The sequence below is a fragment of the Cherax quadricarinatus genome, chromosome 13 (assembly GCF_038502225.1).
Source record: "Cherax quadricarinatus isolate ZL_2023a chromosome 13, ASM3850222v1, whole genome shotgun sequence".
Lineage (NCBI taxonomy): Eukaryota > Metazoa > Arthropoda > Malacostraca > Decapoda > Parastacidae > Cherax > Cherax quadricarinatus.
The window spans coordinates 18,227,870-18,241,219 of NC_091304.1; the positions used below are offsets into that span (position 1 = coordinate 18,227,870).

The 13,350-nt window shown below is 47.8% G+C and overlaps 1 protein-coding gene across 10 annotated transcripts in view; it reads left to right on the top strand.

Annotated features, from left to right (window-relative positions):
- Positions 1–13,350, top strand: part of LOC128688508 (utrophin) — a gene marked incomplete at its 5' end in the record, with an annotated part of 1,206,544 nt that overhangs the window by 345,000 nt on the left and 848,194 nt on the right.

Consider the following 13,350-nt stretch of genomic DNA (forward strand, 5'->3'; position numbering starts at 1 on the left):
TGAGTCTTCAGCTTCCAATTGTGATCCCTTGTTTATGTGTCCCATCTCTGGAACATCCTGTCTCTGTCCACCTTGTCTATTCCACGCAGTATTTTGTATGTCGTTATCATGTCTCCCCTGACCCTCCTGTCCTCCAGTGTTGTCAGACCGATTTCCCTTAACCTTTCTTCATAGGACATTCCCCTTAACTCTGGAACTAGCCTTGTTGCAAACCTTTGCACTTTCTCTAATTTCTTGACGTGTTTGACCAGGTGTTGGTTCCAAACTGGTGCTGCGTACTCCAGTATGGGCCTGACGTACGCAGTGTATAAAATCTTGAACGATTCCTTACTGAGGTACCGGAACGCTATTCTCAGGTTTGCCAAGCGCCCATATGCCGCAGCAGTTATCTGGTTAAAGTGTGCTTCTGGCGATGTACTCGGTATTATACTCACTCCTAGGTCTTTGTCCTTGAGTGAGGTTTGCAGACTTTGGCCACCTAGCCTATACTCTGTCTGCGGTCTTCTTTGCCCTCCTCCGATCTTCATGACTTTGCGTTTGGCGGGGTTAAATTCTATTAGCCAGTTTCTGGACCACACATCCAGCCTGTCTAGGTCTCATTGTAGACCTGTCTGGTCCGCGTCTGATTTAATTCTCCTCATTAACTTCACGCCATCTGCAAACAGGGACACTTCTGAGTCTATACCTTCCGTCATGTCGTTCACATATACCAAGAATAGCACTGATCCCAGGACTGACGCCTGTGGAACCCCGCTCGTCACTGGCGCCCACTGTGATACCTCATCACGGACCATGACTCGCTGTTGCCTCCCTGTTAGGTATTCTCTGATCCATTGCAGTGCCCTTTTTGTTATACGTGTCTGTTCCTCTAGCTTCTGTACTAATCTCTTGTGAGGAACTGTGTCGAAAGCCTTCTTGCAGTCCAAGTAAATGCAATCAACCCACCCCTCCCTCTCATTTCTTACTTAAGTTACCTTGTCATAAAACTCTAGTAGGTTTGTGATACAGGATTTGCCTTCCATGAATCCGTGCTGGCTGTCGTTTATAATCTTGTTCCACTCCAGGTGCTCCACCACTCTCCTGATAATCTTTTTGAAGACTTTGGATATTATACATGTCAGTGACACTGGTCTATAATTTAGTGCTTCATTTCTGTCTCCTTCTTAAAGATGGGGACTACATTTGCCTTCTTCCATACTTCAGGTAGTTGCCCAGTTTCAAGGAAAGTGTTGAAGATTTTGGTTAGTGGCACAAGTAGTGTCCCTGCTCCCTCTCTAAGGACCCACGGAGAGATGTCCAGTCCCACCGCCTTTGAGGTATTAAGGTCTCTTAGGAGCTTCTCCACCTCCTCCTCAGTTGTGTGTAATTCATCCAACACTTGTTGGTATATCCCTTGTTGCTGTACCCCACTGTTTTGTCTTCCCGTTGTCCCTTCAGCCTCCACTGTAAATACTTCCTGAAATCAAATGTTGAGCTCCTCACATACCTCCTGGTCGTTTCTTGTGAGCTCCCCACCTTATTTCCTCAGCCTGATTACCTGGTCCTTGACTGTTGTCTTCGTCCTGCGTGTGTGTGTGTGAGTGTGTGTGTGTGCGTGTGTGCGTGTGTGCGTGTATATATATATATATATATATATATATATATATATATATATATATATATATATATATATATATATATATATATATATATATATATATATATATATATATATATATATATATATATATATATATATATATCCTTCAGCCAGAGATCAGTGTTGTGTGTGTGTGCGTATATATATATATATATATATATATATATATATATATATATATATATATATATATATATATATATATATATATATATATATATATATATCCTTCAGCCAGAGATCAGTGTTGTGTGTGTGTGTGTGTGTGTGTGATCTCTGGCTGAAGGAGACTCGAACCTACGAACCTTGGAACAAGGTACGCAGTGCTATTCCAGTCTACCTTCGAACCTTGGAACAAGGTATGCAGTGCTATACCAATCTACCCACACTGGACAATACCTTGGCGTGTAGCTTGTGCTACACGTTGATCCAAGGCAGCCAGCTTTCAGGAAGAAGGCTTACAGCTTTTCATCTCATCCCCTGCATGCATCAGCTTTACTAGAGATTTTAACAATGCAAGGAATTCGCAAAAGCGGGCGTGTAGCGCAAGCTACACGCCAAGGTATTGTCCAGTGTGGGTAGATTGGTATAGCACTACGTACCTTGTTCCAAGGTTCGTAGGTTCGAGTCTCCTTCAGCCAGAGTTTAGTGTTTGTGTATATTTTGCCTTCTCTTGCGAATTCCTTTCTCACGTATCCGTGCGTCATCGGGAACTGTGCAGTGTTGCAAGAGCAGCAGCAACAGGTAGAATGAGGGGAAGTTTTCTCAGAGGAAAGGCAGTGTGTTGACACTTGCCTGTTCCTCCTCAGAAATGACTGTCAGGCTCCGTCCCATCACCCATGCATCCTGTCCCACTCGACCCTTTCCTTATGTGGGGTAGGGTATGTGGAGGGGGACCTCTTAGGTTTACAGAAAGCCAGTTACAGAATATGGAAAAGTAAAAGCTAGCTCTAAGCAGTGTTTGTATGTGTATTATCCACTTGGGCAACATGATCTCATATGGCACATGATTTGTTGACAGTGATTAGGTGCAGCTTAGGGTTGGCTATTACTTATCCATATTATTCTGTAGCTGGATTTTTGTAAGTCTCGGAGGTCCCCTCCACCTACCTGCCTAAAATCTACCACCCCTACCAATATTATTTTTTATTTCTTTTTCTCCTCTTCTGTGTTACGCATCCAGACACTAATAAAATATCTCAGGCACCCTTCCCCCTCCTCCCAGCGACAGTCTCATCCCTCTGAACCTTTTCTCACTGCTTGACCTGCTATTTTATGGGAGAAACATTGTCTCCGGCACCTCTTATGCGAATGATTCCTCTTAACCCATGTACGCTTGTGTAAGTCAGAATTTGGAGTAAACCTTTGGGATATGGTGGAATGGGAGATTCTCAGCATTAATATGCAGCCAACAAATCTGCAGCAACTGCCTGATGTTTTTATGTCAACATGGACCATCATTTCCAAGGAATGTTTCCAGCACCTTGTTGAATCCATGCACCAGGAATTCAGGCTGTTTTGGGGACAATGGGATCCGTACCTAGCACTAGAAGGGTATACCTAATAAAATGGCTACTGGGCGTGTGTATGATTAGTAGTAGATGTTTTCCTGTTTGGCTGTGCCTTATCTCGCTCTGGGAAACCCCTTCCCCACCACCCTTTCCCCCAGTTGTAAAAGAAGGTTGCTCAATAATTTTCAGTTTTCACTTGGTGGTTGTTAGTGCAATTTCTGATTGTGGTTTTCCTTTGTGCCATTTTTCTGAATTGCTTGAATGACCAAACTTCCAGCCTGCTGGAAATGATGGTGTTGCTGCCATCACTGTAGGTAGATTTTGCTTCCACCAACACTGTAGGCTGATGCTGCTGCTACCAACACTGTAGGCAGATGTTGCTTCCACCAACACTGTAGGTAGATGATGCTACCACCAACGCTGGAGGCAGATGTTGCTGCCACCAACACTGTGGGCAGATGCTGCTGCCACCGACACTGTAGGCAGATGTTGCTGCCACCAACATTGTAGGCAGATGGTGCTGCCACCAACACTGTAGGCAGATGCTGCTGCCACCAACACTGTAGGCAGATGCTGCTGCCACCAACACTGTAGGCAGATGCTGCTTCCACCAACATTGTAGGCAGATGTTGCTGCCACCATCACTGTAGGCAGATGTTGCTGCCACCAACACTGTAGGCAGATGTTGCTGCCACCAACACTGTAGGCAGATGTTGCTGTTACCAACATTGTAGACAGATGTTGCTGCCAACAACACTGTAGGCAGATGCTGCTACCACCAACACTGGAGGCAGATTATGCGGCCACCAACATTGTAGGCAGATGCTGCTGCCACCAACACTGTAGGCAGATGTTGCTACCACCATCACTGGAGGCAGATGTTGCTGCCACCAACACTGGAGGCAGCTGCTGCTGCCACCAACACACTGGAGGCAAATGTTGCTGCCATCAACACTGGAGGCAGATGTTGCTGCCACCAACACTGGAGGCAGATGTTGCTGCCACCAACACTGTAGGCAGATGTTGCTGTTACCAACATTGTAGACAGATGTTGCTGCCAACAACACTGTAGGCAGATGTTGCTTCTACCACCAACACTGTAGGCAGATGCTGCTACCACCAACACTGGAGGCAGATTATGCGGCCACCAACATTGTAGGCAGATGCTGCTGCCACCAACACTGTAGGCAGATGTTGCTACCACCATCACTGGAGGCAGATGTTGCTGCCACCAACACTGGAGGCAGATGTTGCTGCCACCAACACTGGAGGCAGATGTTGCTGCCACCAACACTGGAGGCAGATGTTGCTGCCATCAACACTGGAGGCAGATGTTGCTGCCACCAACACTGGAGGCAGATGTTGCTGTCACCAACACTGGAGGCAGATGTTGCTGCCACCAACACTGGAGGCAGATGTTCCTGCCACCAACACTGGAGTCAGATGTTGCTGCCACCAACACTGGAGTCAGATGTTGCTGCCACCAACACTGGAGGCAGATGTTGCTGCCACCAACACTGGAGGCAGATGTTGCTGCCACCAACACTGGAGGCAGATGTTGCTGCCACCAACACTGGAGGCAGATGTTGCTGCCACCAACACTGGAGGCAGATGTTGCTGCCACCAACACACTGGAGGCAGATGTTGCTGCCACCAACACTGGAGGCAGATGTTGCTGCCACCAACACTGGAGGCAGATGTTGCTGCCACCAACACTGGAGGCAGATGTTGCTGCCACCAACACACTGGAGGCAGATGCTGCTGCCACCAACACTGGAGGCAGATGATGCTGCCACCAACACTGGAGGCAGATGCTGCTGCCACCAACACTGGAGGCAGATGTTGCTGCCACCAACACTGGAGGCAGATGTTGCTGCCACCAACACACTGGAGGCAGATGCTGCTGCCACCAACACTGGAGGCAGATGTTGCTGCCATCAACACACTGGAGGCAGATGCTGCTGCCACCAACACTGGAGGCAGATGTTCCTGCCACCAACACTGGAGACAGATGTTGCTGCCACCAACACTGGAGGCAGATGTTCCTGCCACCAACACTGGAGGCAGATGTTGCTGCCACCAACACACTGGAGGCAGATGTTGCTGCCACCAACACTGGAGGCAGATGTTGCTGCCACCAACACTGGAGGCAGATATTGCTGCCACCAACACACTGGAGGCAGATGTTGCTGCCACCAACACTGGAGGCAGATGTTGCTGCCACCAACACTGGAGGCAGATGTTGCTGCCACCAACACACTGGAGGCAGATGTTGCTGCCAACAACACTGAAGGCAGATGTTGCTGCCACCAACACTGGAGGCAGATGTTGCTGCCACCAACACTGGAGACAGATGTTGCTGCCACCAATACTGGAGGCAGATGTTGCTCCCACCAACACTGGAGGCAGATGTTGCTGCCACCAACACTGGAGGCAGATGTTGCTGCCACCAACACTGGAGGCAGATGTTGCTGCCACCAACACACTGGAGACAGATGCTGCTGCCACCAACACTGGAGGCAGATGTTGCTGCCACCAACACTGGAGGCAGATGTTGCTGCCACCAACACTGGAGGCAGATGTTGCTGCCACCAACATTGGAGGCAGATGTTGCTGCCACCAACACTGGAGGCAGATGTTGCTGCCACCAACACTGGAGGCAGATGTTGCTGCCACCAACACTGGAGGCAGATGTTGCTGCCACCAACACTGGAGGCAGATGTTGCTGCCACCAACACTGGAGGCAGATGTTGCTGCCACCAACACTGGAGGCAGATGTTGCTGCCACCAACACTGGAGGCAGATGTTGCTGCCACCAACACTGGAGGCAGATGTTGCTGCCACCAACACTGGAGGCAGATGTTGCTGCCACCAACACTGGAGGCAGATGTTGCTGCCACCAACACTGGAGGCAGATGTTGCTGCCACCAACACTGGAGGCAGATGTTGCTGCCACCAACACTGGAGGCAGATGTTGCTGCCACCAACACTGGAGGCAGATGTTGCTGCCACCAACACTGGAGGCAGATGTTGCTGCCACCAACACTGTAGGCAGATGCTGCTGCCACCAACACTGTAGGCAGATGCTGCTTCCACCAACATTGTAGGCAGATGTTGCTGCCACCATCACTGTAGGCAGATACTGCTGCCACCAACACTGTAGGCAGATGTTGCTGCCACCAACATTGTAGGCAGATGTTGCTGCCGCCGACATTGTAGGCAGATGTTGCTTCCACCAACACTGTAGGCAGATGTTGCTGCCACCAACACTGTAGGCAGATGTTGCTGCCACCAACACTGTAGGCAGATGTTGCTGTTACCAACATTGTAGACAGATGTTGCTGCCAACAACACTGTAGGCAGATGCTGCTGCCACCAACACTGGAGGCAGATTATGCGGCCACCAACATTGTAGGCAGATGCTGCTGCCACCAACACTGTAGGCAGATGTTGCTACCACCATCACTGGAGGCAGATGTTGCTGCCACCAACACTGGAGGCAGCTGCTGCTGCCACCAACACACTGGAGGCAAATGTTGCTGCCATCAACACTGGAGGCAGATGTTGCTGCCACCAACACTGGAGGCAGATGTTTCTGTCACCAACACTGGAGGCAGATGTTGCTGCCACCAACACGGGAGGCAGATGTTGCTTCCACCAACACTGTAGGCAGATGTTGCTTCTACCACCAACACTGTAGGCAGATGCTGCTACCACCAACACTGGAGGCAGATTATGCCGCCACCAACATTGTAGGCAGATGCTGCTGCCACCAACACTGTAGGCAGATGTTGCTACCACCATCACTGGAGGCAGATGTTGCTGCCACCAACACTGGAGGCAGATGTTGCTGCCACCAACACTGGAGGCAGATGTTGCTGCCACCAACACTGGAGGCAGATGTTGCTGCCATCAACACTGGAGGCAGATGTTGCTGCCACCAACACTGGAGGCAGATGTTGCTGTCACCAACACTGGAGGCAGATGTTGCTGCCACCAACACTGGAGGCAGATGTTCCTGCCACCAACACTGGAGTCAGATGTTGCTGCCACCAACACTGGAGTCAGATGTTGCTGCCATCAACACTGGAGGCACTGGAGGCAGATGTTGCTGCCACCAACACTGGAGGCAGATGTTGCTGCCACCAACACTGGAGGCAGATGTTGCTGCCACCAACACTGGAGGCAGATGTTGCTGCCACCAACACTGGAGGCAGATGTTGCTGCCACCAACACACTGGAGGCAGATGTTGCTGCCACCAACACTGGAGGCAGATGTTGCTGCCACCAACACTGGAGGCAGATGTTGCTGCCACCAACACTGGAGGCAGATGTTGCTGCCACCAACACACTGGAGGCAGATGCTGCTGCCACCAACACTGGAGGCAGATGATGCTGCCACCAACACTGGAGGCAGATGCTGCTGCCACCAACACTGGAGGCAGATGTTGCTGCCACCAACACTGGAGGCAGATGTTGCTGCCACCAACACACTGGAGGCAGATGCTGCTGCCACCAACACTGGAGGCAGATGTTGCTGCCATCAACACACTGGAGGCAGATGCTGCTGCCACCAACACTGGAGGCAGATGGCCCTGCCACCAACACTGGAGACAGATGTTGCTGCCACCAACACTGGAGGCAGATGTTGCTGCCACCAACACTGGAGGCAGATGTTGCTGCCACCAACACACTGGAGGCAGATGTTGCTGCCACCAACACTGGAGGCAGATGTTGCTGCCACCAACACTGGAGGCAGATATTGCTGCCACCAACACACTGGAGGCAGATGTTGCTGCCACCAACACTGGAGGCAGATGTTGCTGCCACCAACACTGGAGGCAGATGTTGCTGCCACCAACACACTGGAGGCAGATGTTGCTGCCAACAACACTGAAGGCAGATGTTGCTGCCACCAACACTGGAGGCAGATGTTGCTGCCACCAACACTGGAGACAGATGTTGCTGCCACCAACACTGGAGGCAGATGTTGCTGCCACCAACACTGGAGGCAGATGTTGCTGCCACCAACACTGGAGGCAGATGTTGCTGCCACCAACACTAGAGGCAGATGTTGCTGCCACCAACACACTGGAGACAGATGCTGCTGCCACCAACACTGGAGGCAGATGTTGCTGCCACCAACACTGGAGGCAGATGTTGCTGCCACCAACACTGGAGGCAGATGTTGCTGCCACCAACACTGGAGGCAGATGTTGCTGCCACCAACACTGGAGGCAGATGTTGCTGCCACCAACACTGGAGGCAGATGTTGCTGCCATCAACACTGGAGGCAGATGTTGCTGCCACCAACACTGGAGGCAGATGTTGCTGCCCAACACAACACTGGAGGCAGATGTTGCTGCCACCAACACTGGAGGCAGATGATGCTGCCACCAACACTGGAGGCAGATACACACTGGAGGCAGACTTGGAGGCTTAAGTTATTGCTGCCACCAACACTGGAGGCAGATGTTGCTGCCACCAACACTGGAGGCAGATGTTGCTGCCACCAACACTGGAGGCAGATGTTGCTGCCACCAACACTGGAGGCAGATGTTGCTGCCACCAACACTGGAGGCAGATGTTGCTGCCACCAACACTGGAGGCAGATGTTGCTGCCACCAACACTGGAGGCAGATGTTGCTGCCACCAACACTGGAGGCAGATACACAACAGACTTCTTAAGTTATTGCAAACCTTTTCATTGAGTATTTCTTTCGTAGGGCGTGCCTTTGATGATAGGCCTTTGATCCAAGGATTTTATTTGCCTTCACTTTCCTCGGATCAGTCTGATTCCCCCTTCTGCACTTTTTCCATTACCTAGGCGCTGTATGACCCTTTCGGACCTAGCGCATCCCTAGATATATTAATAAGTCATTGTGTATTAAATGGATATATTATGATGTTTATTAAATGGGTATATTATGTTTAATAAATGGATATATTATAATGTTTATTAAATGCATATATTATGTGTGCATGTATGAGATATATGTTAATGTGTTTTTACTAAGGAATTAATGTAATGGGCTACAAAATATGGAAAGTGGTGTATCAGCTTGAAAGTATGATAACCACTGAGAGATGATGATATTGATGAGTTCACTGATGAGTGCTGTGACTTCAGTTTGTGAACAACCTGTTTCATCATACCAGCAGGATGGCATCATCCTTGCATGATTCTATCAGCAGGATGGCATGGTCCTTTCATGGTTCTACCAGCAAGAAATCATTACTAAAATGTTCCACCAGCAGGATGTCATGAACGCTGCATGATCCACCAGAAGGATGTCACAAACGTTGCATGATCCACCAGAAGGATGTCATGAACCTTGTATGGTCCACCAGCAGGATGTCATGAACGTTGCATGATCCACCAGAAGGATGTCACAAACGTTGCATGATCCACCAGAAGGATATCATGAACCTTGTATGGTCCACCAGCAGGATGTCATGAACGTTGCATGATCCACCAGAAGGATGTCACAAACGTTGCATGATCCACCAGAAGGATGTCATGAACCTTGTATGATCCACCAGCAGGATGTCATGAACGTTGCATGATCCTCCAGAAGGATGTCACAAACGTTGCATGATCCACCAGAAAGATGTCATGAACGTTGCATGATCCACCAGAAGGATGTCATGAACTTTACATGATCCACCAGCAGGATGTCACAAACGTTGCATGATCCACCAGTAGGATGTCACAAACGTTGCATTATCCACCAGAAGGATGTCATGAACTTGACTTGTACTCACTGGTGCTCAGGCGAGAGAGATACATCATAATATACACCTGAAATATCCTGGAGGAACTGGGCCCTAATCTGCACACAGAAATCACTCCCTACGAAAGGAAAAGACGTGGCAGGCGATGTAACATAGCCCCAGTGAAAAGTAGGGGCGCCTCTGGTACACTAAGAGAAAACAGTAAGTGTGCGGGGCCCAAGACTGTTCAACAGCCTCCCACCAGCCAGAAGGGGAGTTACCAATAGACCCTTGGCTGCCTTCAAGAGGGAGCTGGACGGATACCTAAAGTCAGTACCGGATCAGCTGGGCTGTGGTTCGTACGTTGGTCTACTTGCGGCCAGCTGTAACAGCCTCGTTGATGTCACGAACGTTGTATGATCCCCCAGTAGGATATCACAAACGTTACATGATCCACCAGCAGGATGTCATGAACCCTAAAATCTCCACCAGCAGGATGTCATGAATGTTGCATGACCCACCAGCAGGATGTTTTTTTCTGTATGAGATGAGGTTCTACAATTGTAATTATATTAATTTCATTACTGGCAGCACAGTCTTCTCTCCATCCCTCTCTTACTGGCTGTACTTTAAAGTACATGGGGAAGGAGGAGAAACAGTGATGAGGATAAGACAAAATAGCTAAGGACAGTAAAATACGGCTGATAATGTGGAAAATAAGGAAAGAGAAGAGAGTTTCAACCCCATAGTATAGTAAATGATAAGACAGCACTGAATAGTTACTTAGAAGAATAAGTAAAGAATAAGGCACAACTGGAGAAAGTACATTCAGAGATGGGAATAGAGATAGAAGTCGAGTGATAGAGAGAGGAAGAGGGTAGTGAACCGCGAAATAGGAGAGAATTTACGATAACTGTTAACAAGGAAGGGAGAAAGAGGGGTTGAGCATGTAGTAATATGAGGGAGGTGAAGTAGGAGTTAATTCGCGTGAGTGAGTGTAGAATGTAGCGGGGAGCAGAGCTGCTGCATAATCTTTTTAATATTAAACAAAATACTAGTGGTCACTAAATACAAAATATAGAGATTATTAAGAATAAGATGGTTATATATATACGGATGTATACTTTAAACTGTAAAGCAGTATATAGTTTATTTCCAATTTTTATAGTTAAAATATCTTTTAAAATTTTGAATTGCGGCCTTAATGATGCTCAGACAGTCGCTCTGACTTAAGCTAGCATTTATTACAAGAAGAAATGAGAGAATAATAATGTGCTGGACTTTTGTCTGTGGAAGAAATTATTCAGGCTGTTAATCCAAAGTGACCTCATTGGAGAACCCGTTCTCATGGTCACGTATGACTTTTATTGATACTGAACGCTGAAATACAACGGTCATTGCAAGTCGAATTTATGGAAACACATGTGCAAGATCCTGCTGAAAAAGCGGTGCGTAGGTCAGATTGTGTCCAGAACGTCAATACTCGTAAATAAGTAACATTCTAGTGAACCTGAGGATATGTATTTGGTACAGACTTTCATCTTTAAGCCTCACAAGGTATAATAGTTTGTTAATGAATAATCACGTTTAGCTAGGTCCGGTCTGTAGTGAGGGCGATGCAGCTACTCTGAGGTACAGAACTTGAGCAGTGGACGGAGGCTCGAGCCTCCAACAGTAATTCCCCTGAATACTCCATACTAGTTTAATGCTTCATATAAATATTAATGAATAAATGTTCCGAGTTGCGTTAAGGAATGCTTGCACAAGAAATGAAGTACAATCACAGCTACATTGTCCAGCCAGCAGCTCCAACAACTACAGCAGCCAAAAACCGGTGTTCAACACAACAGCCTTGTACTGTGTTTGCTCCAGTCTCTTCATCTGATTAGAGCAATAATCTGTGGTTGAACTTATTTACGACGCTCAGCCATCAGCATCTAGTTGTTCTTAGTTGGGTAGGAAAAAGTCCTTCGACTTTGGATGAGGCGTCCGGGTGTTTCATGTTTTATGGACACTTCAGTGGTAAATCCGTACTCATGAGTGCATGAGAGAGATGGGATGGGGGAGGGGCAGGAAGACAACTTCAGACAGAGAGAGTGAGGCCCGATGTTCCCATGTGTACCTTACTCAGTGGCCAGTTTTGGTGCCATTGTGACGTGGTACCACGGCCTGTGTGTTGGCAGACAACACCTGTATCCTGAAGTGGTGGCCTGTGTATTGACAGACAAAACCTGAATCCTGAGGTGTTGGCAGACAACACCTGAATCCTGAAGTGGTGGCCTGTGTATTGACAGACAAAACCTGAATCCTGAGCTGTTGGCAGACAACACCTGAATCCTGAGGTGGTGGCCTGTGTGTTGGCAGACAACACTGAATTCTGAGGTGGTGGCCTGTGTGTTGGCAGACAACACATGAATCCTGAGGTGGTGGCCTGTGTATTGACAGACGACACCTGAATCCTGAGGTGTTGGTATACAACACCTGAATCCTGAGGTGGTGGCATGTGTGTTGGCAGACAACACCTGAATCCTGAGGTCCTGGCCTGTGTTGGCAGACAACACCTGAATCCTGAGGTGGTGGCTTGTGTGTTGGCAGACAACACCTGAATCCTGAGGTCCTGGCCTGTGTTGGCAGACAACACCTGAATCCTGAGGTGGTGGCTTGTGTGTTGGCAGACAACACCTGAATCCTGAGGTCCTGGCCTGTGTTGGCAGACAACACCTGAATCCTGAGGTGGTGGCTTGTGATATCATTGTTCCTGGAAACTTATAGCACGATACCCTGGTATCAGCATCTTTGCTGCTTTATACACAATACATGAAACTGACTTTCCAGGACACAGCCATCACCATACAGTGCTTACCCGTCGAACCCCCCGCAGACAGGCGATCTTAACAATAATGTAAGACAAGCTACATGTATGTCGTGCGGAATAGGTAAAACTTGCGATCTTGGCTTAAATAGCAAAGCTCCTCTTACCGAGGTTAGGTTAGGTTAGGTAAGGTTCGTCAGGAAACAGGACAAATGTTTCCTGACGCGGGTCTTAGTCAGATGATGACCCGCCTTTGGAGCTTTTGGTCATCTGACCGAGGCCTTCCGCTGGCTTACCGGTCCACCCCTTTAAAAATTATGGTCATTTATAACCATTGTTATATATGTATTTTTCCTCTTACCGAATAAGGCAAGCGAAAATTTGTGTATGCAATAATTTCGCAAAAAATCATTCTGAGCCTAACGAAAAAAATATATTTCATTTTGTTTGTTTATTATTAAATTATGGTAAACTTATCTAAAATATATTTAGTTGAATTAGGCTAAATTAAATTGCGCTTATTATAATAAGGTTAGGTAAGTTTTCTATGGTTCTTTTGGTACAAAATTATTAATTTTTGCATTAACATAAATGAAAAAATATAGCTTTAAACATATCTTTAAATGTATAAGATAAAATTTTAGAAAGGACTTCATTTTAAATGAGTTCTTGCT